Below are 21,204 nucleotides of genomic sequence, written 5' to 3'. Positions count from 1 at the left end.
TTTATTAATGCTTTTGCATGGTTTTAAAAAAGATTTGAGACAGTGTAGATTCAAACACATGTATTTCAATAGTCTTATTCTTATTTATGCAGAATGAGGCTCTTCATTTTTTAGTGAATTAGGAAGGAGTACTGAGAAACTTGTATTCAGAAACATTAGAATCCCGGAAAGAAGAAGATGCCAATTTTCTGCGAACATGGGACATTGAAAATATCATTGCATTAACCATAGCAAATATCACTAGAACTATTTGTTTTGTTAATGCCCTTTTGTATTTTAACAAATGGCTGTAATAATTTTCTTCACAGTTTTAAGGTTTGATTAATTGGTTCATTGTGTTCTTTCTTCAGAAGAAAACGTGTTTCTGATATCTCTTGGCATGAGCGACATATGGGTTCAAGCTGAAATGATGGAGCATCCATTCACTTAGCAAAACAAAAATATGCCTTGGCACTCTGCTCTTCTCTGCTACTATTCCAGCCAAATTTCAATTGAAAGAGCGGTGGGTTATTTTGTCATTGACTATGGCAACAATCTCATCTGGATGAGATTCTTCATGAAGTGTGGCACACAGAGTACCAGCAACAATTAGAAAGATGATATTCCTCTTGCAGTGCTCTCTACTTGTGTAGCATCCATTCTATTCTAGTTCTTAAATGTAGAGATAACAATTTGTCTGCCTCATGAAACCAATAAGTAACTAGGGAAAAGAAGAAAAAAATCAAAGATATTATTTCCTTAAAGACTTTTGCCCAAGTGGTCCTCATAAAAATAGGTAAAGTCCTCTGAAAGACTAATACATGTTCCATTTTTTGTCGTATCTGATAAGGCACTAAGTGTTTGCTAAAAGTTCCCCTCTTCAGAGTGCAAATCTCATTGGAAAAATGCTTTTCCATCTTATGTACACCAAGACAAAAACTCCGTAAGAATCAGAAGTCATGAGAACAGAGCTGAGCCTGGGTCAGGGCATGGTTCGTCTTTACAAGTGTGAAGGCTTACAGTAGACACCTGCAGCTCAGTTGTCATTTTGGGCTCCTTATTTTAGTCTTTGGAGAAAGACAGGCACTTCTAGGGCCTGGCTTCCTTAATTTAGATGAAGTCAGAAATTCAAGATAGGTGAGGTGAGTCATGTCCCAGAAGTGCCTGTCTTTGCTGACAGTAAAGCAAGTGAAGATAATATTAGACCAGTTGTAGCTTTCTATTGTATAACTGAGATGAATTCCAACCTTTGGAGAAAAGAGATTTTCCACTATTGAGGGATGTTTTCATTTAAAAATATTAACTGCATCATGCAAATGAAGTATAGATTGTGCATGTTTTATATCCAAGCTAAGAAAGATGGAGTTAAAAATTGCATTGAATGCAGGCAGCTGCCTAATAACTCCAACTAACATGTCACGTTTGGAACGTAGAAACATGACAGGTGAACACGTGCAAGCCGTTGTACTCAGTGCCATTAACTCCTAGAGGATAAATGAAATTTAATATTGAATGTACCAATAAGAAAAAAATCCTGCAGATATTTTTATATCTACCATCTCGATTGTTGTTAGTGCTGACTCCCAAAGCTGCTCTGCATATTTTTTCCCCTACCTGTCTCCTGTAAAAAGAGAGGCTTCACTGGAAATTTTAAGAAACATCTGAGAGATCGTGATTCTGTGTCAGTGTATTTGTTGTATCAGTTGGTGGTGCTTGTTGTTGAGAAACTGTTTGTACTCAAGCATGGAGTTGGACTTTTTTTTTTAGTAATCTGTTTATTTTATTTTATTTTATTTTATTTTATTTTATTTTTTTTTTCCCAAGGAATAGAACAGTTTGTGTAGAAAAAGTAAAGGTTAGTCAGTATGATTTTATAATCCTCCAGTTATTTAACAAACCAATTAGAATGATGACTTGGCAAAACCAACTTTAAAGTGAATTAAGACTATGCCCCAGATATAGCCCATGCTTATACAATTATTTTTTTAAAGAGCTTACATCAGCTTTAAACTAATCTATGATTCGAGAATTAAAATGTAAGAAGTAATAAAAATTTTTGAAACAGAAAAGATCAGGAAAGAACAATAGTCCTAGATGAATTTCTTTCCTTTCTTCAGCTTCAAATTTATGATAGAATTAGGCTTAATTTAGTTTAGCAGACAGCATTTCCTCATTGTAATTTAGAAAGAAAAGAACATGCTGAAAAAGAAGCAAGCGTTCTCTATTTGCCATCTAAGTTTATCTGGAAATAATGACTATATACTTTGAAAGGTTTATGTTCTGTTCTATGTTGTGTCTACAGTGGGAATTTAGAGCATGCTAGGTGAAAAAATTATGCTGACCAGGCCCTTAACTTCTCAGTCTTGTCCTTTTTATTTTCCAGTGACCGAACATGTCTACAAGGAAGCTTATTTTATGCCAAAAGTAAAGTTGCCTCACACTTGATGCAGCTTGGGTTAATGTGTTTTGTAGAAAAGCAAACACTTTTACAATTTTAACATTTCAAATTAGCTTTTAAAATGTGCTTGTAAACTAGGAAAGTAAAATTATAAAGCCGAGCAGTTGGTTACAAAAATTCTTCCAAATGTTCCTTTGCTGTTTGTCACTAGTCCCCACTAAATTGTGAAAAATTAGAAGGTGCTGATTATTAAAGGCACAAGACATTTTATTTCAAGGTTTCTTTTGCTTGGGATTTCTTACTATCACATCTGTGTTTTGAGTGGAAGAGTTATTTTGTGTCTAGATCATGGGTCTAGATCCCATGCGTCTAGTTCAGGGAATTTGAGATCTCTCTGAGCCTAGATTGGGAATTGTTGTGTACTCTGAATAAATTAAGGTTTTGTTTTTCTTCTAGAGAGAGAGATGGTATAACAACACCTCCTTACTTCCATACTATTTCTCTGGTATCCTCTTGGGTACTGACAACAGAAACTGCATCTCATTCTGTGTTATATAAAATCTAGGAGACAAGGAACGTGGTTCCACTGGGGACATATAGGTGTTACTGTATATACTAATAGCAATTAACAACAAACCAGGCTCTTTATTTCCAAATCCTCACTCTCCCTACAACTGTAATATTTAATAGCTTAGTGTTCTAACAGCTAGATTATAGTGAGGTACTTCAAATGTGAGAACTCTGAACATTAATCTGGAAGGTTCAGACTGACAGCTGGTGATTTATGAGATGCTCAGTACCAGCGAGGCCTCACTGTAAAGAACAAAAGGGAGATTGTAAGATCTTGTCTGATCCATAGATACAAAGGAAACTGCTGGGAATGGTGTATTTTGAGCTTGAGTTTTGTCTTATCTTTATCTTTAAAGAAAATAATTAACAAAGAAAAGACCAGTAGAATCATACTTTCTAATGTTTCAGGTACTCTGCTGTTCATATTTAGAAGGATTTTACAAGTATACTAGTCACTAAAAGGTTTGTGCAGATTAAAAACCAAACCAAAATAAAAAAAAATACTATTTGAATGCAGATGCTAGGGGAGAAATACGCCCCTAATGCTGCTCAATGAAATTTATTTTTCATTAAAATTTTGAGGCAGAATCCTAACTTGTTACCTTCCACTCTCTGACCAGCATCTTGTTTGTTAATATGGCTGTATACAAAATGAAATTGTAACTGCACCAATATTAAGGCTCAGTGCATTGTCAACTCAAATGAATAGTCTTTTTATTCCTTTCTACTCTGTGCCTTTGCTTAAATAGAATTTAAAGACAAGTATTGCTATTATTAGTATTGCATGTCTTGTAATGCAGCTAAGTACAGACCACTATTAGACTGTGCTGCTTGCTTTAGAAACAGGAGACAAGTTTTAGTTGCTTACAAAATCAAACAGAGCTTCCTTACTTCCTCCTGACAGCCAAATGAATTTTGGTCCTCCGTATGGGGTGTTTTATGATAAAAAGAAGACAGAACAGATAAAGCATTATATTGTCTCTGTAAAGTAGCTGGTGACTGAATGCAAAGAGATTAACCTCTGTGATCAGAATAGCCTGTTGCGTGTTCAGGTGTCATGAATGCTGAATGGACAAGTAAAGGTTCTGACTCCTCAGCTGCTGTTTATCAGGAGAGTGCTATTGCTGTTGTAGGAAGGATTGTGATTTGCACTGAATAATGTTTTGGTGTTTTCTCTGAGCATTTCTGCTGATCATTACTGCTACTGGCTGCATAGGCTAGATTAAACCATTAGCAGAAAGGATGAAATATTTAAAAGGGAGGGAAATCAAATTTCAATCAAATTGTTCTTGGTTGCAATTTCTGTGGGCTTCAGTGATTGTTATCCTTACTAAGAACAAAGCCAAGTACTTTCACTGAGAGAGGAATGAAGCTTAACTACACCGTCCACTTTTGATCTCATTTTTCTCCTTCCATTTCTTTTTTTCACAGGTAAAATGAAATGACAAAATGAAATTAAAAGAAAAATATAGCTGTCATTAAATGTCTCTCCTTTCAAACCTTAAGAACCTGCATGTTTCATACTGGTCACAAATAGCTCAGCCAGTGCTCTGCTTTATTTAAAATTATGGAAGAAAAATCACATGCTAGAGGTTGAACAGGTTGGTGTTGCTGGTGTAGAGTGCGAGATAGTGAGAAGGTACCCAAATGAACCAAGTCTGCCAGGTTTTGCAACTGCAGTTGCTTTTACCCCATTTTAAAATTTCAAAGGATACATTACTTGTTGTCTTTAGAGAGCCTGTGGTTTTAAATAAAGTATTTTAGTTAGTGTTAGGAAATTATCACCTTTTTTTTTCTGTTACTATATATTATTTTAATTACGTTAAGTCTAATGTCCTAAGTAAACTCATGGACAAAAATGAAAATAAACTTCTTTTCAGAGAAACTCCTGTACTTTGAGGAGAATGCACAGTGGGGCAGAGATCACAATCGTTTCTCTCTCTTCTTTCTTTCTCTCTCTCTCTTTTTTTAAAAAAAAACTATTGACACAACTGATTCACCTTTCAGAGTTGGTATTTACTACCCTTTCATAATGATTACATTCCATGGGATGATTTCCAAGTACAGTAGCTCTTATAATAATATCTATAACATTCCTTGAGACAAGAAATAATAACAACCCTTCAGCTTAGGATTCTTCATGTAATATGGCCAGCCTGTACTGAAACAAAATAACCCCCCCCCCAAAAAAAACCAACAAAAAAACACAACAAAACAAAAATAAAATTATTATAACCTCTTTTAAACATACAGTTAGAAATATCAAATCAGGTGTTGCTTTTTTGATGGCCAGTTAACTACCCCAGGCTTCGCACATGAAGCAATTGCATTTGAGTAACCTAGATATCTAAAGCTGAATACATTGTGTAAACTGATACTGATTCATCCACGATAGGCATTTTAAGCTCAAACAGAACATAAGGATCGTCAGGTCTGGCCTTGAATCTTCATGATCATTCATTTCAGTATAGGGTTTGCATTTCTTAAGTAATGACCCCACAGCAGCTAGCTCCAGCTCAGAGATGTTTGTTGTCTGATTTGGTGGAGTGGTCCAGTAATGAGGACATTGCTTGCTAATCCTGAGAATGCCAGTTTGCTGTCGTAGGAAATGTGGTTTTATTTTTAATAGTGTGCTAGCTATAGCAGAAAACTATTGTTTGTGATGGTTTTGAGCATGCAAAATATAAATATTTGTAAAAGTATATTAAATCGCAGGCACTGTGACCAGAAAAATCCCTGTGTCAGCTTACATAAACTGCTAGTGGAAGAATATGAGAATACTGACTCAATCTATGAAGTCTTTCATCAATAATTTGAACAAGATTTGTCTTTCACTATAGTCAACAAACAAAAGAAAATAATCATCTAATAGAAGCTTTTAGAAATAAAGTACGAGTGACGTAAGAGAAATGAACAACTCGTTCATCATGACAATGTTGGCTGCCATCTCTGTAGCGCTAAACACTCTGCGAGAAGACAAATACTCTCCACAGCACAAAGTGTGACTGAGTGCCTTTAAGGCATAGAAAGTGCTAAATGACCTTTCAGCACTTTAATCACTTGACTGGGTTGAAAAATTTTAATGAAGGTCAGACGACTGGAAAAATATCATAGATGATAGTGTAAGTGGCAGATTCTTGACTGCTATGTGCTCTGCCTGATAGTTGTTGTTTTTTTTTTTTGTTCTTTGTAAGGAGTGTCTTTTTTTCTTTAACTTTTTTTTTTTTTTTCAAATAGCAGATAGTACATTAGCACAGTGATAGTAACAGTATCCTAATGAACTACCTGGTTAAACAATTGTTAATTGTTTTTATTATTATCTGTTTGAATGTCTTTAATCCTGTTCCCACTGTATAAAATAAATCATTGGTATAACTACAAGTGATTCTGAAGGCTAATTGTGGCCTTTATAATCTGGGCCAGAGAAAATAGTCAGTTTGGCTGTATGCTGCTTTCTGAAAATGTAGTGACTTTGTTGGATTCCCATCGTGAAGTAATGTCAGGAAGTGTAATCCAGCTACATCTAGACCTTCCCCATAGGTTGCTTATCCCTACACAACATGTTTTAATTAATTACAATTGGGAGTCTCCTGGGCAATTTTTTGTGGGCATGAATCAGGTGATTCTGTGGTCTGTACTTAAAACCAAGAATGTAGAAAAACAAAACAAAAGGCAAATAGCTGAGATGAAAGACTGAGCTTTCCTAAGAGGTTGGGATGAAGCTCTATTAGGCAGGTGACCTTTTGAAGACAGGCTTGCAAGGAGAGTAGAACTTAGAGGTTTAGGCTTGACTTCTAAGTGGAGTGGTTGAGTGTAACCCTAAAGGAAGTGAGCAAGCTTCCTGGATATTCTGGACTGAAGAAAGCATGAGTTACATTGAAATTATGTTAACAGTTTTATTTGAGAAGCTTAGCTGGACCTGAAGACCTTTGCCCTCTCACCCTTAACTGTAAAACTTGAATGCAGGTTTAGTCAACTGGGACATGATTGGTTTTAGTTCATTTTTTTTTTTTTTTTTTCCTTTAGTTGGTTTGTATTTTTAAATACAGAAAAACAGGGAATTGTCCACTACTGCCAAGAAGATGATAACCAAGAGTAAAAGATGAATCACAAATTAAATATTTGTGAGTAATGGATCCAAGGCAAGATGATGATAATCAGTTTTCAGAGATGATTGACCTGGTTTTGTGCAGCTCTACAACTAGAAATATTGGGGATCATAGTGCTGAGATTACACTAATTTTATCTGTTGGTACACCCTTCTGGCTCTGCCTTGCATGGGCATACTGGCATGGGTCAGTGTTGGTAACTTCTGAATTTTGCAGTTCTCTGGTATGGGTGTGCCTGTACTTTGCTTATGGGATCCATTATTTTTTGATATTGTGGGGTTCCAGTTTACATTTACATTATCTCATTTCACAAAACTACATTTACATATACTTTATGACTCCTTATGCTGTAACTGGAGAGTTGCATTATTGTTCCTTTTCTAATTGGTACAATGAAAACAGTCTGTAGAAGCATTAATATTAAACATCAGAAGACAGTTTTCTAAGTAGAGCATGCCTGCATCTGATGAGCCATGCGAGAGAGTTGCAGAGAAATAGGTCTATGCTGGCATTAAAAAATAAAAACATCCCGCCTTATTTGAACAGAAAGACAAATGAAACATTTGCATCCTTGGTAATTTGGATGCTGGCAAAGCAGCCTTGTTTGTCAGTCCTTTGACTTCAGACACTGTCATATAATTTTCACTCAGAAGAGTACGTACCAAAGAAAAAGGAAGGCAAAGTATGTTTATTATTTCTTTACATGTTCAGCAGGAAGCCAGTGATTTGTTATTCAGACACATTGCATTGTTATGCTACGCGATGCAATACCACGAAGTGATAGGTCTTGAAAGATGAAAATGTGTCTCTGTGGGACAATCACTCTCAGGGTGTTCATCTCTCAGTTTGCATGCGTGCTCTTACTTTTTACAGATCAAATATGAACATAAACAGTAGGAGGCTTGTTCCTAAGATGAAATATGTAGTCGTAGTGTCCTTAATATTTGTGTTCCTCAGCATCGACTGAATATTGCTGTATGACATTGGGCTTCAGAGGAGCTTGTGTAAATGTTGCCATCAGTTTCTGTTTTGTAAATTCATTCTTTTTGCTTCACTTCTTTTCCACATCAAATATAACATTATAGAAACGAAATGGTGTTGGTTCCTGGATTCAAGCTTGGTTAGAAGCCATGTAGTGGACAGGTGTAAATGTTATGTTTTCTACTCTGATAACAGGCTGGTATCAACATACTGTTAAGTCATTGTGATATTTTTATATACTTGATTTTTTTTCTCAAATCTTAACTTCTTGAATTCATGTGACTGTATGGTAGTTTTAGTTTCCATTCCAATCTGTTTCTATCCATTATGCCTGCTGAGAAAAACTGAAACTCTGAGAACAAATAGAGAAACTTTTTTTAATAAAATAAAAATAAAAACTGTTGATTGTGCTAACCACCATGTCTTCTAAATATGTGCAAAATCCTAAAATCTCACTATTTTGTGTATCAAGTTCTTCCGATTCAGAAAGAACTTGTTGAATGAAATTCAGCCTGGAGCAGACATTGTGCAGAATGTTTCTGTAGCAGCACAAGTACTTGAACAAACATGCAAATGAGCAGAGACCTTTAGTTAGCTGTCTCCACAAGGGTGAATTTTACCTAGACTGTGTGTTATCCCAGAAGGTAGAAACAGCTGCTGTTTTTGTGCCATAAAATAGAAAGTAACTTCAGGGACTCAAAGTCACTGAAGACCCAGAAATGGAAAAAGGACAGATGAGGGAATGGCAGATTGCTACAAATCACAGTCTCTGGTTAATGTCTTCTGGGCTGTTTAAACAATTTTACAATTTTTACTAAATACAAACTCCCTGTGCTTCATTGATGAGAACAGCATGTATTTTATTTTTATGCCCAGATCTCACTGAAAGCCAGTGCCACCTGGCATAGATGCTGTCTTGAAGCTTTTCATGTTCAATTCATTGAAGGCTTGATTTTGCAGCTGCTGCTGCTTTCAGTGCCCCTCTCTCAGGATTCTGTGTCTGCAAACTGATTCTATCAACCTTGCTCATGAACTGCAGAAAGCAATCTTTCAAAAGGAACGAGATGACATTTCATGTGAGACTAGCCCTCAGTAAGATCTTGGAAGAAGCAGAACCTACAGTTTGTTGGTTTGGTTTTCATTCTCTCTCCCCCCTCCTTCTTAATCTGTAGCTTCAAAAAGAGCATTTGGGGGAAAATGATTTTCCATACCCTCTGACTCCCCAGGGAGGAGTTGGTGTAGTTTTGAAAGCAGTTGCAGTTGCCTTTGCATTACAGGCTTGACAGAAATTATCACTTCCGGGGGGAGCAGCTGGGACTAGGGGGAAACGCATTACATGTGCTTCTTCTAATAGACCTATTTTGCTTTTTGGGATTGCTAGATGATTTTTCCAATGAGCCCTTTTACCATATGACTCCTTCCTAACCTCTGCGGCCAGGTTAATGTGTTCAGCTTGGTGTCATCTTCCATTATGATATGTAACAGCTGTGTCACTGGAATAAGCTGATGGTGTTTTGATAACAGACATGCCCTTCCACATTTCACCCAAAGGATGGGCAAATAAAATGGCATGGTAATTTTATCTGATCCAACACAACAGTTAAGCACCAAGTGGAATGTCTACTGAATTACCAGTTTGTGCAATTGTGTTGCAGGTAGTTTGCAGAAAAGCACAAGGATTTTCTGTAGTTAATGTGAACAAGGATGGGTCTTAAATTCTGCCATCAGTCATGGCTGAGAAATAAAGGAGAAACTGGAGTGAAATGTGAAGGCTAAATTAAGAAGAGGAATGTCTATGGACAAATAATATCATTTTGACTCTCTGATGAAGAAAGACAGAAGCAAGCCTACGTGCACACATTTGCTTGAAGACTAGCTTTTTTGATCTGTGCAGTGTTTCCAAGTGAATCTTCAGTTCTCCTAGGAAACCATTATTAGGCTAATTGAAATGCTGCTTGTATGTTTAAAAGCAACAAATGCTATGGTACATCCTTAAAGCCTTTCAAAAGATTGTATGAAATTCTTACTAGGAAGCCAGGTATACTATCTGTAAACTCTTAAACAGCATGAGATCTAAACTCTAAATGTTTCCAAAGCCAGCAGACTTTCCTTGTATTTTAAGCAGAGTATTTTAATGGTTTTACGATGTTGCCCAGCAAGATGAGGGTAGAAGTGGGACTCAGTCCCAGAGTGGTGACATTTTTGCAGGGAGATTTTAGCAACGGGAGTTCTATTCTCCTCTTTAGAAAGCAAATGGCTCACAGAATAGTTGCCTTCACTGCTAGTGTATTCTTGTCAATTGAGATACTGTTTTGTCTTCTGTTTGAATGAGAACATGGAACTAATAAGCTTTTAAATCTTTATGCAGCTCCCTCTCTCATTGAATGTTTTAATCATTCACACCAAGCAGCCAAATTCTCTGGTGCATATGTATGCTGTATTGAAAGATAATGGATGCATATGTTAGAACTAAATTTGGCCAACAGTCAGGGAACTTGACTGAAGGAGCTGATTCTTCTAGGCAATAATTGAAAAATATTGCTAACAATAGCCTGATATAAACTTGCCCTCATGGGTGTACGGGATCTTAACGGCTCAGCTCCAGTATGCATTAAGTGGAGAGCCTCTCACTGACTTAGTGGACACTGGATCAAGCTTGAATTGGTTTCTTTGTCTCTACATGCTTCACCCCCCGCCCCTTTTTGTTGTCAATTGCATTCAGATATCCAAGAACTCTTTCGCAACACTTATGTGTTCATTTCAGTTTTTACCCTCCCGCCCCCAAATTATAATTTCTCATCTGTATCACTTTAGAAAATAACAAGACATTTCAAATAGTTGTACACATTTTTGCTGCCCCTGTACACTGCTCTCTGTGTGACATACTGGAAATTAAAACATTCCCTTACATTTCCTTCGTGTCTCATATTTCCCATGGGAATGTGAGGTCTAGTTTGTTGACTCAGTTTTATATATATTCTGTATAGATGCCCACAAAGGCTTATGATGTATCTGCATCATATGTTACAGTAAGGTGTTTGCTCTCCTGCCTGAGAGAGCCAGAAGCCGTGCGAACACATGTGAAGTAACAGACATGTGTCTCACCAGTGCTTATTAGCCCCAGCTCAATGCCATGCTCGTAAGTGCTAGTCAGCTCACAGGCTGCAAAGAATTTGCTGGCATCTCCTTGCAAAATGCTCTGTAGCACCATTGCTAAATAGCTTTTCAGTATGCTGCCCTTTCTGTGCTTTTCTGAACAGAGGGAAGTGAATGGAAAAGAGGTTAGAGGGAAGGATACAAATAGTACCAAACGTGATGCACATTAAGTGCGCAAAATACTCTTGAGTTACGTTAGGGATGCTGTTAGCCACTGCGAGTGGTATTTTGCACCAAAGTTAACATCTTAGTGGTGGTTGGATGAGAAGAGTAAATATTTATCGTATGTGGCTGTTGAGCATCGTTATCTGTGCATAAAAATTGGTAGTTGTTTGTGAAGAGAAGTTTAGAATTTTCTTAGCAAACCTGTGAAAGGGGTTAATAAACAGAATAAATAGTCTGCAGGGTGTCAGCTGGGTAGAGGTGATTTTGCTAGCAAATTTGTTTATCCATTTGCATTTGAAGAATGGATGCTTGTTGCTTTTTAAACTGTTATTATTATTATTAAGAAAAGATAAAAGACTGTCCCACGCTGGCTCGCCATGAAGCTTCAGCTGTCTGCCAGAGACTTCATTTTCATGCAGAAAAGGGAGTTTGTTTTTACACGGATAATTCTGGCAAGTTTCTTCTAAAAAACCCAGCAAACAATCTTCTAGGCCCGTGCTCAGAGTTCACTGCTAGAACATCTTTTCACACAGTTGTTTTCTGACCTCAGCTGCTTGCATTGCACAGGAGGCTTGGAAGTATCAAACCTGTGATGCAGTGCCAGTGTGTCAGGCACAAAATGTTGTCACTTCATTTAAAATAGCTAGCCTATAGTTGCAGCTGTAGAGGGGTCTTGAGTCTATATGGAAAAACAGTTATAATGTTTTTTTTTTGTTTGTTTTTTGTTTTTTTTTTTTTTTTTTTTTTTTTTTTATCCACAGAAATACCTTAAAAATAATACAATAAAAATGGTGAATCACAGAGAGGCTCCGATGGCCCAGCCATGTTTGTTTTTATTTCCTTATCTCTAAAAGGGATGTGACTGAGGAGCAGGTTGCCTCACCTCTATTATTATCCCACTACTGACGTAAGATGCTGGAGTCCCCAGGCCAGAGCATGTAGGGCCTGAAATAGGAAAGAGGTTTGTATGAAATACCTTTTTCTCCTGGAAATTCAGATAAATGAAATGACTTGATTTCATGCAAGATGCTTTTGGCAGAGCCAAGCCTACTTTTTAAATATAAGAAAATCTTCATTTATGTCCATAGGGACTATATTTCAGAAAATATGCCTGATTTACTATTTCAAACTTCTTGTAGTTTTGATGTGCTACGGTAAAATTTTGTGATTGTTTAGAAGTTACTTTCACATGTCTAGAAATTATATTTATGGCAATACGGGTAGTTCCCAAATGTTTTGAATACATAGAAAGTCAGTTCTGTGAGAGATCAGCAGACTTTGGGCTGATGTGCCACCATATGCTAATGTAAATGAATTTGCAAGTAATAGTAGATGAGGACAATGTGGTATGATAGATGAGGATAGCTCCAAATAATTAGACACAATAATGGATTCCCATTAGTTTTTTTTTGTTGTTTAATTTTCATGATTAATATAAAGCATTTTCATCTTCTGACCACAAACAAGTCAGAAATTGGAACTAAATGTGTGGTAAACTGGGATGCTGGGCATACTGACATTTTTAAAAGGCTAGGAAACTGAAAGCTCTTCACTAGTAAATCTAAAATATTTCCAGTATCCGGAAACAGCTTATTTCTATAAACATAAATCCAAATTCTTGGATGGTGTCAGTCAACACAGGTCCTTAAGAACATGAGAGCTTACCCAGCAGAGGACCCGGCACTGCAGTGTTAGACACGTAACATGACCCAAGTCCTTCTGGAAAATGAAGGCTGTAATTTTTGGAGGTCAGTGAGTCTGCACGACTGTGGCTCTGGACATAAGCATAGAAGACGGTTGTCATTAGTGAACTGCTGTCGGGACAAAAGTGGTCTGCTCAGCTGCTGTCACAAAGGGAGAGCTAAGGGGTTGTAGGGTACAGGCTACTGCCCCCTGAACTGTGCCAGAGGTAGTTGGAGTAGCAAAATGGAGTAGAAAACGTGAGCATACTTTGAAAATTATCTATTTACTCTCTTGGGAATTGGGAACCTCTGCTTAATGGCTTGACAATAAACATGTTCTAATGAACTTGGGTCTGTTTTCTCCTACAGATGGTGCTATTTTCACATGAAAAATCTTAAAAGTTTGAAATGTCAAATAACTTCAATGCAAATTCATTTTCAAACCAGAGAGGGGAAAAAAACACACACACACACACACACAAAAACAACAAGATGTTGCAGGGACTATTAAACAGAATATGAAGGAGCATTGCTCTGATAGTGGATAAAAATCAAAAGAAAGCTTCACAGTAAGCTCCTCAAAACCGTCCCTTTCCCTTTTGCCTGATCTGAGCTCTGAGGTGCTGTCATGTTCTGGAATAGATTCATATAGTGCTGGGATTTGCTCCTGTGAAACCAAGTTATATTAGTAGGGGTGCACACATATGGACAAGTGGAAAATATGGCTTCCAGAACTTCCACCTCTCTCTGCTTTTCAAGCTAGTTTATCCATCCTTTCTTCCTCTGCCTCTTAGTTTTTTATTGCATTTGAATATCCTGCAGTCAAAGAAGGGGAGTTATTGGAGGCATATTGGAGCATTCATTCACCAACCCAAGAACTAAGCAGATGCTAATGTTCACTTGAGAATCAGCTTTTATGTACCAAATATAGTGGACAGAAGTCATATATCCTGACAACTTCAGAAGTATTGTGGTGCTCATTCCTTTTCACTCTTCTAGTCCCACACCACAGGACCTGGGGGATGTTCATTCCCCTTAGAAAAACATCTACAGCTATTTCTGTGGTAGGCAAGTGTAAAGCTATACATGAGGACACTACTCATAAAAAGAGCCTTTTGGCCCTGTTATGCCCTTAGGATGTTTTAGTCTATCCTGTCTTGAGTATATAGTGGAATTTTCAACCTCTAAGAGTGCTACTGATACAGAGGGTCGTTATAATATGGGGAAAAAAGAGAATTTGGTGTCTATATTAAAAAGACAAAAAAAGCGTTTGTAGATTTAAAGTCAAAGTACATTTTAAAAAGGCAGCAACAGCCCATATTGTGTTTTCTGTCACTTTCTGGAAAGCCCATTCTTGGTGCGTACTGTGAACAGGTCTTGTTGCTGATTCAGGCTCAGGCTGAATCAGAAATTTGTCAGGAGAAATTTCCGATACAGGACCTGAAATGGCAACAAGGCAGCACCGATACTGGGAGGAGTTGCCCTTCTCTGAAATCACACAGTGGGAGAGCAGAAAGGAAATCACATTTCTCCTCATCTCCTCATTCCAAACCAGCAAGATTTTTATTTCTTTTTTTAAGTAAATGTGTGTCATGGGCTGGCAGAGGCTGAATGTGTCCCTCTGTGAAGACAGTCACTGCTGGAAACACGGTGCTGCCAGCAGAGTGTGTGACCAAAACAATACAGTTTTCTTTTTTTCCTTTTATTTCTCTTTTCAGAACAACTCCTAGATGTTCTGTATACTGGCAGGCAGGAGGAAAAGGAGACAGATGGTGTGACAGTGGGGGAACAGTCTATTTTAGCACTAATAAAAATGGGACTTGAGATCCATGTACAGCAGAGAAATTAGAAACTTGGAATACTAGGGAAAAAGGAAGACTAGAACTGACCTTTCAGTGTTACAGAGCTACGCAGTGATGGCTTTTCTTTTGCACTTGAAATTTACAGTTTTATTTTCTCCTCCTGTGAAATATGAATAAAACCAATGGTTGTACTGATGTACAGTTTAAAGCCTGTCTTAAATAATATTGGCTAAAATATAATTTGGTTACAGAAGGTGAAATGTTCTCATGTTCAAAAAGAAGGCTTTTTCCATCTGCATCGTTCTTACACCTGCTTGTTTTGCATGTTTTCTTCTCTTAAGTATCTGAAAAAAGGAATAAAAATGGATGTTCCCTGTTCTGTGAACTCTGATGGGTTCGTGCCAATTCACCTGTCTTGTGGGTGTAGGAGTCACTGGGCTTGTGCGGCTCTGAGGAGGTAATAATAGCTGGGATGGAGAGAGGCTTTTGCAATCTCTGCGGGCATTCTCACGGTGTAGCTCTGATTTGAAGATTTTCTCCTTTAGTATTAGTATCTGTTTTATTTTGAGGGCATGAGTAAGACTGTAGTTAGCATGGCCTCTTAGGGATATAAAATAATGGGGTTTCTTGTTTAGGCAATCATGAAGTCTCACCTCTGCCTTTGTATTGAGGGATTTTATGTCAGTCTGCAAAGCTGGTAGTCCTAGCTGCTAGACAGGATAAAGTTTGTCAAAATGAAATTAATCTTCTACCTGGAAGTACTTTTACAGGTCAGCATAGCTAGGCCTCACTTAATTGTTTTGTTTGATGGAAAACACTTTTAACTTTCCTAAAAGTCGTGCATCTGGAAAGAGGGAAGGAGGCAACAACGTGCACAGGTAAGACCAGATAACTTGCTAAGAAAGTACCCACTTTTGCAGGCATCAACAGTCTGTCTTCTCATTGGTAGGAAGGAAAAACATTATTGCTCCTCTTTAGAAGTATAGACACAGCTAATTTCCTGTGACCATCATCTGACATCTTGGATATGGCAAACTGCTGTAATTAACATTTAGGCTACCCCTAAGAAGTGTGTAGTACTTCGAACTTAGGGAAGTGACAGGCCTTCAGTTGATAAAATAAGTTGTCTCCAGAGCAGCTAAAGATAAAATTGTTAAATTATTCCACTTTTGCTTCGATTCAGTTCTCTTACTATCACCAAGAAAAGTCTGAGAAAAAAATATGGTATTTCTACACTTTTCCCAAAAGTGACATCCCTTGGAAAGAAATGTCTGACTTTTATGGACAGCCCCACTAGACTCGGCAAAATTTGAGATGTTGACAGAAACAGGATGAATATTCCTATAGGGGTGATGTCTGGCATGCTTCTGCCATGCTATGCCTGCAGAGATCCTGAGTGCAAAGTTTCCTGTATTTTTAGGAGTTTCCTGCAGTGCTCTGTTAACTGAGTTGTAAAAACAGATGTGTGTTGTATACAACTGTTCCTAAACTGTCCTGGTTCTTCAAGGATGGCTGAGAGGGTATGAAAGAAATTGTGTGGAAGGAAGCAACAGAAGCCCAATTCAACTGTCATGAAAGTCTACAGGAGTTTTTCCATTGACTTAATGGGAACTGAATTAAGTTGTTGGTGAGAGGCCATGTCCAAAAAAACTCCAGACCTCCTCTTCTATTCCACATCTGCAGTGGATCTGCTTAATTTATTAGGAGTAAAAATCTAGCTTACAGCATATGGAAAATAGAGGGGGTGAAGGTTATGAGAAACCCCCAACTTATTGATGTGGGAGTGGAAAAGTCCTGCAAAATGAACTGTTTCAAATATACTAAAAACATAACCCCCAAAAGCCCACAAAGCCTTCCTGCATTCATAGTCACTGACTTCATCAGTTTCACAGCATTACTTTTCAATCAGCAAACATCATAAAAACAGGAAGGCAGATTTATGGCTGTTTATTAGCCAGCACCATTACTGTATTTACTGTAGTGTGAAAAAGGAAATCAAGGAAAAGTGTTATAAATCTTGGTGGCTGCAACCCAGATGCATTTATTTACTTACTGGATACTTCACTAGTAGCTTAGCAGATGCCTGCTAGTTTACACATATATTTTGAGCATATCAGCAGACTGCTCTAGAGGGATGGGTGTTAAAATTCTGCTGGGGTCTGTTTTGGGCTCTGCTAGGAAGAAGTTAGTGAAATGTGTTCAGTTTAAGTAGATAAGCCAGTTATAGAGGAGATACCAACATGCTAACCCATCAAAGCTTCTTTAAATGGAGTATAATTATAAATACATAATCTTGCAATAACAGAAAGATAAAGATCTGGCTATTAAAATAATAACAATAAGAGGAAAATGCCCGTCTTGTTGAACAGCTAATATCTTAATGTTCGAAAAGGTACCTCAATCCTCATAAATCTTATCCAAAATCCTGGAGCTGTAATATTCCCCTTTATCTGTGGGGTGAGTGGTATCAAATATGGAGCTCTGTTTCTGGCAGACCAGGCCCAAGGTGGTACTTTGCCATTGCAGATAAAATTATGGTTTATCCAAAAAAAGTGTGTCATCTGACCCTGGATGACCTATTTCTATCTGCAGTCAGAAAAAAACAAACAACATTATCTGTAAATATGGTTGTGTTCAAATGTGCATAAATTCTTTATAGAATGCATTTTTACTTTGTTTAAGCAAACGCCCTTTTCTTTAAATATCTACTTCACAACAGCAAATGTTGCCTTGGCTAGGCCTACTCTTTACATCTTCATTATCTATAAAAATCTAACTAATGAATGGAAGCTGAGTTGAATGCTTAGGCATTAAATGTCTCAAAGATCCATTTCATTTTTCAACTTTCTCAGTAAAAGCACAGCTTATTTTATTTTATTTTATTCAGTTTAGATTTGTGGTCAAATGTAAAATGCTGGATCTAGATTTGTGTTCAAAGTCCAAATGTATTTTTCCTGAGGGAAAATCATGAACCCATTTGAGCCAATTGAAATATTTCCATTGATGTTTGGTGAACCAGGAAATAAGTTAATCCCAAAACCTAACTGGTGCAACATCTCTATAAATCACCTTGGTTTTTATAGTAGCTGTTGTTTTTTTCTACTTACTGTTGGCTTTTGTTGTTAATGTTGTTTTTAAACTGAACAGTAAAATGCAAAGAGATTATAAATTATAAATGAAGTTTCAATGAGGCTGTTGATTGCGATGACTAAAATCTAATTAAGCAGTTTAAGATCTAAGTGATATTATTATTAAAGAGTTACGTTAACAGAGCATTTGATCAGCCTCTTAATTTGTTTTATGTGAATTATGCTTGTAAGATAATGTGATTCTGAGTGACATAAAGATCAATTCTTTTTCTTTGCTTTTTTTGAGGGAGAACTAATGATATGTTTAAATTGAAATAAATTGATGGAGAATTCTTAGGGAAACAAAAGCATTCTTTTGGTGTCTTAATTAACTTTGACTTCACATAAATACTAGTACTGACTACTTTCTGTGGGTTTGATATGACACTGTATAAAGCACTTATATTTCTGTTCTTATTTTAAAACCTGGCTGTGTACAGATAGCTGTACACTGTTACAGATTTGCTGATTTGTTATGGCGACAAGCTCGTTACCACTAGCCAGTGAGATGACTGTGCGTCACACTACATTTTTGCCTGTGAAATCATTGTAAACATCTAATTGCATGCATATTTTTTTTCATTAAAATATAGTGCAGTGTGTTTTGAAGACAATGAAAGTCTGTTGGGATGTGTGTTTATTATTTAATTTATGAATACGGTTAGTGCAATGTATGACCAGATTGGTTTGCTTCCTGTGTGATGTAGCTAGGTACCAATCATGAGGACTACAAACTAGATAAACATGTCCTTGTTTATGGGGATAGGACCTATGCTTGGTGGCTCTGGGAGGCTGTCTGGAGGTTCTGGCTAACATTTGTACTTCTGACTTTGTGAATTCCACCAGCCTTGTCCTCCTCAGCTGTCAGGTGCTCGCTGAACAAGTTTGTTCCTCAGTTATTATGATAGGAAATCAGGCAGGACTTAAGTCTATTAAAATTTGGGTGCAGTGTAACTGTTGGTTGGTTGAAACAAACTGCTGTACTTGAGTGCACAGCCTGAAGTGTTGAACAGCACCATGGGGAAACGGGCACAGTTGCAGGGAACCGATCCTACTTCAAGGTTATAGACACTGTTCCTTGGGCACTGCTGCATTGCCCCTAGTTTGGATGAAAGGGCCAGGTGACCCATGTAACAGTGCTACCATCAACCTTCTACCTCCCACAGACATAGCTGGGACTCTTGGATCAGCTCCTGAATCCTCTTGAAAAACAGCTCTGTTTCTGCTGCTGCCTATGCTCTCCCTGTTTGTGGATATCCAGTCCATAAGGACTTTAATTTCATTGAAATAGTTTTTCAAGGGGTATCTTACAGCAGATGGTCTCTGGCAGGGGAAGACATCCTTCTTAATTCACATTTATTTTTAAACATCCAAAACGGAGGAGAGAGGAAGAGGGGAAAAAAAAACCAAATTGTGGGGAAGATGAAGAAACATAATGCACTTAAAACACAGAGAAAGACAGGGTGCCAAACACTGCAGAGGAAAGAGAAAGTCATGAAGCAAAAAATGACACTACGAAAGGAAGCACAGCTGGCTGATTCACTCTTGTGCTGTGCTATTTGTGTATTTTTGACTCTTGTATGCAATAACCAAACCCTTACGCCTAACTTTATGTCCTTTCAACTTTGTTGTGCCTGTTGTCATGTGGTTCATTCTGCATCATTCCTTGAAAACAATCTCTAATGAGCCAAAATGTACAGTATTGTTTTTGAATACATTCTTGTTTTTCTTTTTATGTCTAGAAGGATGGAAAATTACTTTTGCTCTTGAACTGGTTCAAAATCTTCCTCCCACACTGAGGAGCTTGGAAGTGGGTTTGGAAGACAGTATTTTCTGGCTGCAAGCATCAAAGTGAGATCCAAAGGGCAAACATCTTTAAATATTTAACTACTAATAACCTGGTTCATAAAACTGACTGGGTGTTTATGGAAGACAGTATTGCTACTTTATGGTATTGATCCAACAGATGCAGTTAATCCTGTATTTTAGAATACAAAAAATGTACAAAAGTCATTCTGGACAGAAAAAAGATTATGTCATGCTAATGTCATTAGCATTTTTTTCTTTATATGTTGAATTTAATCAATACTTTTTTTTTTTTTTTTTTTTGAGGTTATGATCAAGTAGCATAAAACATTTTACAAATTCTGTTTGCATGTGATATATATTGTGTTCTCTGGAAGCTCGATGTCTAATATGATCCAGCAGACAGTGTTAGTAACTACTGACAGACCAGGGCTAAAATTTAAAGGTAAATGACTGCTTTTCATGTTTCAAATTTTAAGCATTATACTAAATATACTTTAAAGAGATTTAATTTTCACTGGTCAGAACTGAATTCCTTCCAGAAGTCAGGCAACCACTGAGGCCCAGAAATCAACTCTTCATTTTGAAATCACAAGAATCCCATGAGAATCTAAAGGCTTACTGTTTCCGAGACACCTTGAGATTCTTAAGTTCAGGTACAATAGAAGAATTGTTTTATTAGTATGTAAAGTGACATGTTGATAGATACCTATCTTCTGAATGGTGGTTTCAGATATTAAATGATGATTATCCAGAGCTCCAAGGCACTGATTCTTTGAAAGGGCTTTCAATATTGTGGGAGTAGAATGACAGGAGGCTGATTGCAGCTGATTAATTCTGAGCTACTAATCTGTAGACTTTTTTTTTTTTTTTTTTTTTGTTCTTGACAACTGGTATAATTTAAGTCCCATAGAAGAAGAGACCATCCAGTTTGAGGGCAATAGAGAGCCTGGTTTAGTAGGAACTCACTTCACCGTGCTCCCTGCCTTTCCTTCCTTGAGCATCTCCCAGCTTCAGAGAAATGCTCCACCTCTCTCTCCCAGCAGCCCATAGGAGGAAACTGTTGTGTTTGCTCTGTAGGCAGACAACAGGAGACATCCACATCCTACCAAGTATAGGATGTAGTTAGTTAAGATGGGCAAAGTGTGAGAAAAAGTAAATAGATAGATTTACCTTTGTTTATTATTTATACAGACAGCATGTGATGCATGCACTGTCATAAAAAAAAAAAAAAAAGAAAAAAAAAAGTGTAAGAATAAAGAAATGTCTATACTTACAGAGTCCGAAGGTGTTATTCTGACTCTCTCTACCCTTCCTGGCATATTGACTAATGTTTTCTTGGACATGACAGGTAAAATAGTGATTTGTAAAAGAAAAAGAACACGTCCCAGTATGACTAGTACAGCTTGAACTTTTAATTTTAGTTTT

General features: G+C 37.2%; 1 long non-coding RNA gene across 2 annotated transcripts in view; it reads left to right on the top strand.

Moving 5' to 3' along the window:
- LOC137865601 (uncharacterized) overlaps window positions 1–21,204 on the top strand; it is a 41,148-nt gene that overhangs the window by 12,993 nt on the left and 6,951 nt on the right. Inside the window, exon 4 of one of the 2 annotated variants that reach the window (XR_011102013.1) lies at window positions 351–619. The exons of the other annotated variant lie outside the window; for it this stretch is intronic. This is a non-coding gene — a long non-coding RNA (uncharacterized lncRNA). Of the gene's footprint in view, window positions 1–350; window positions 620–21,204 lie in introns of those variants that run through there. 2 annotated transcript variants of the gene reach the window in all.

This window comes from Anas acuta, chromosome 16, assembly GCF_963932015.1.
Source record: "Anas acuta chromosome 16, bAnaAcu1.1, whole genome shotgun sequence".
NCBI lineage: Eukaryota > Metazoa > Chordata > Aves > Anseriformes > Anatidae > Anas > Anas acuta.
Note: the sequence above shows the minus strand (reverse complement) of the source record. Positions and strands in the feature narration are given on the sequence as shown.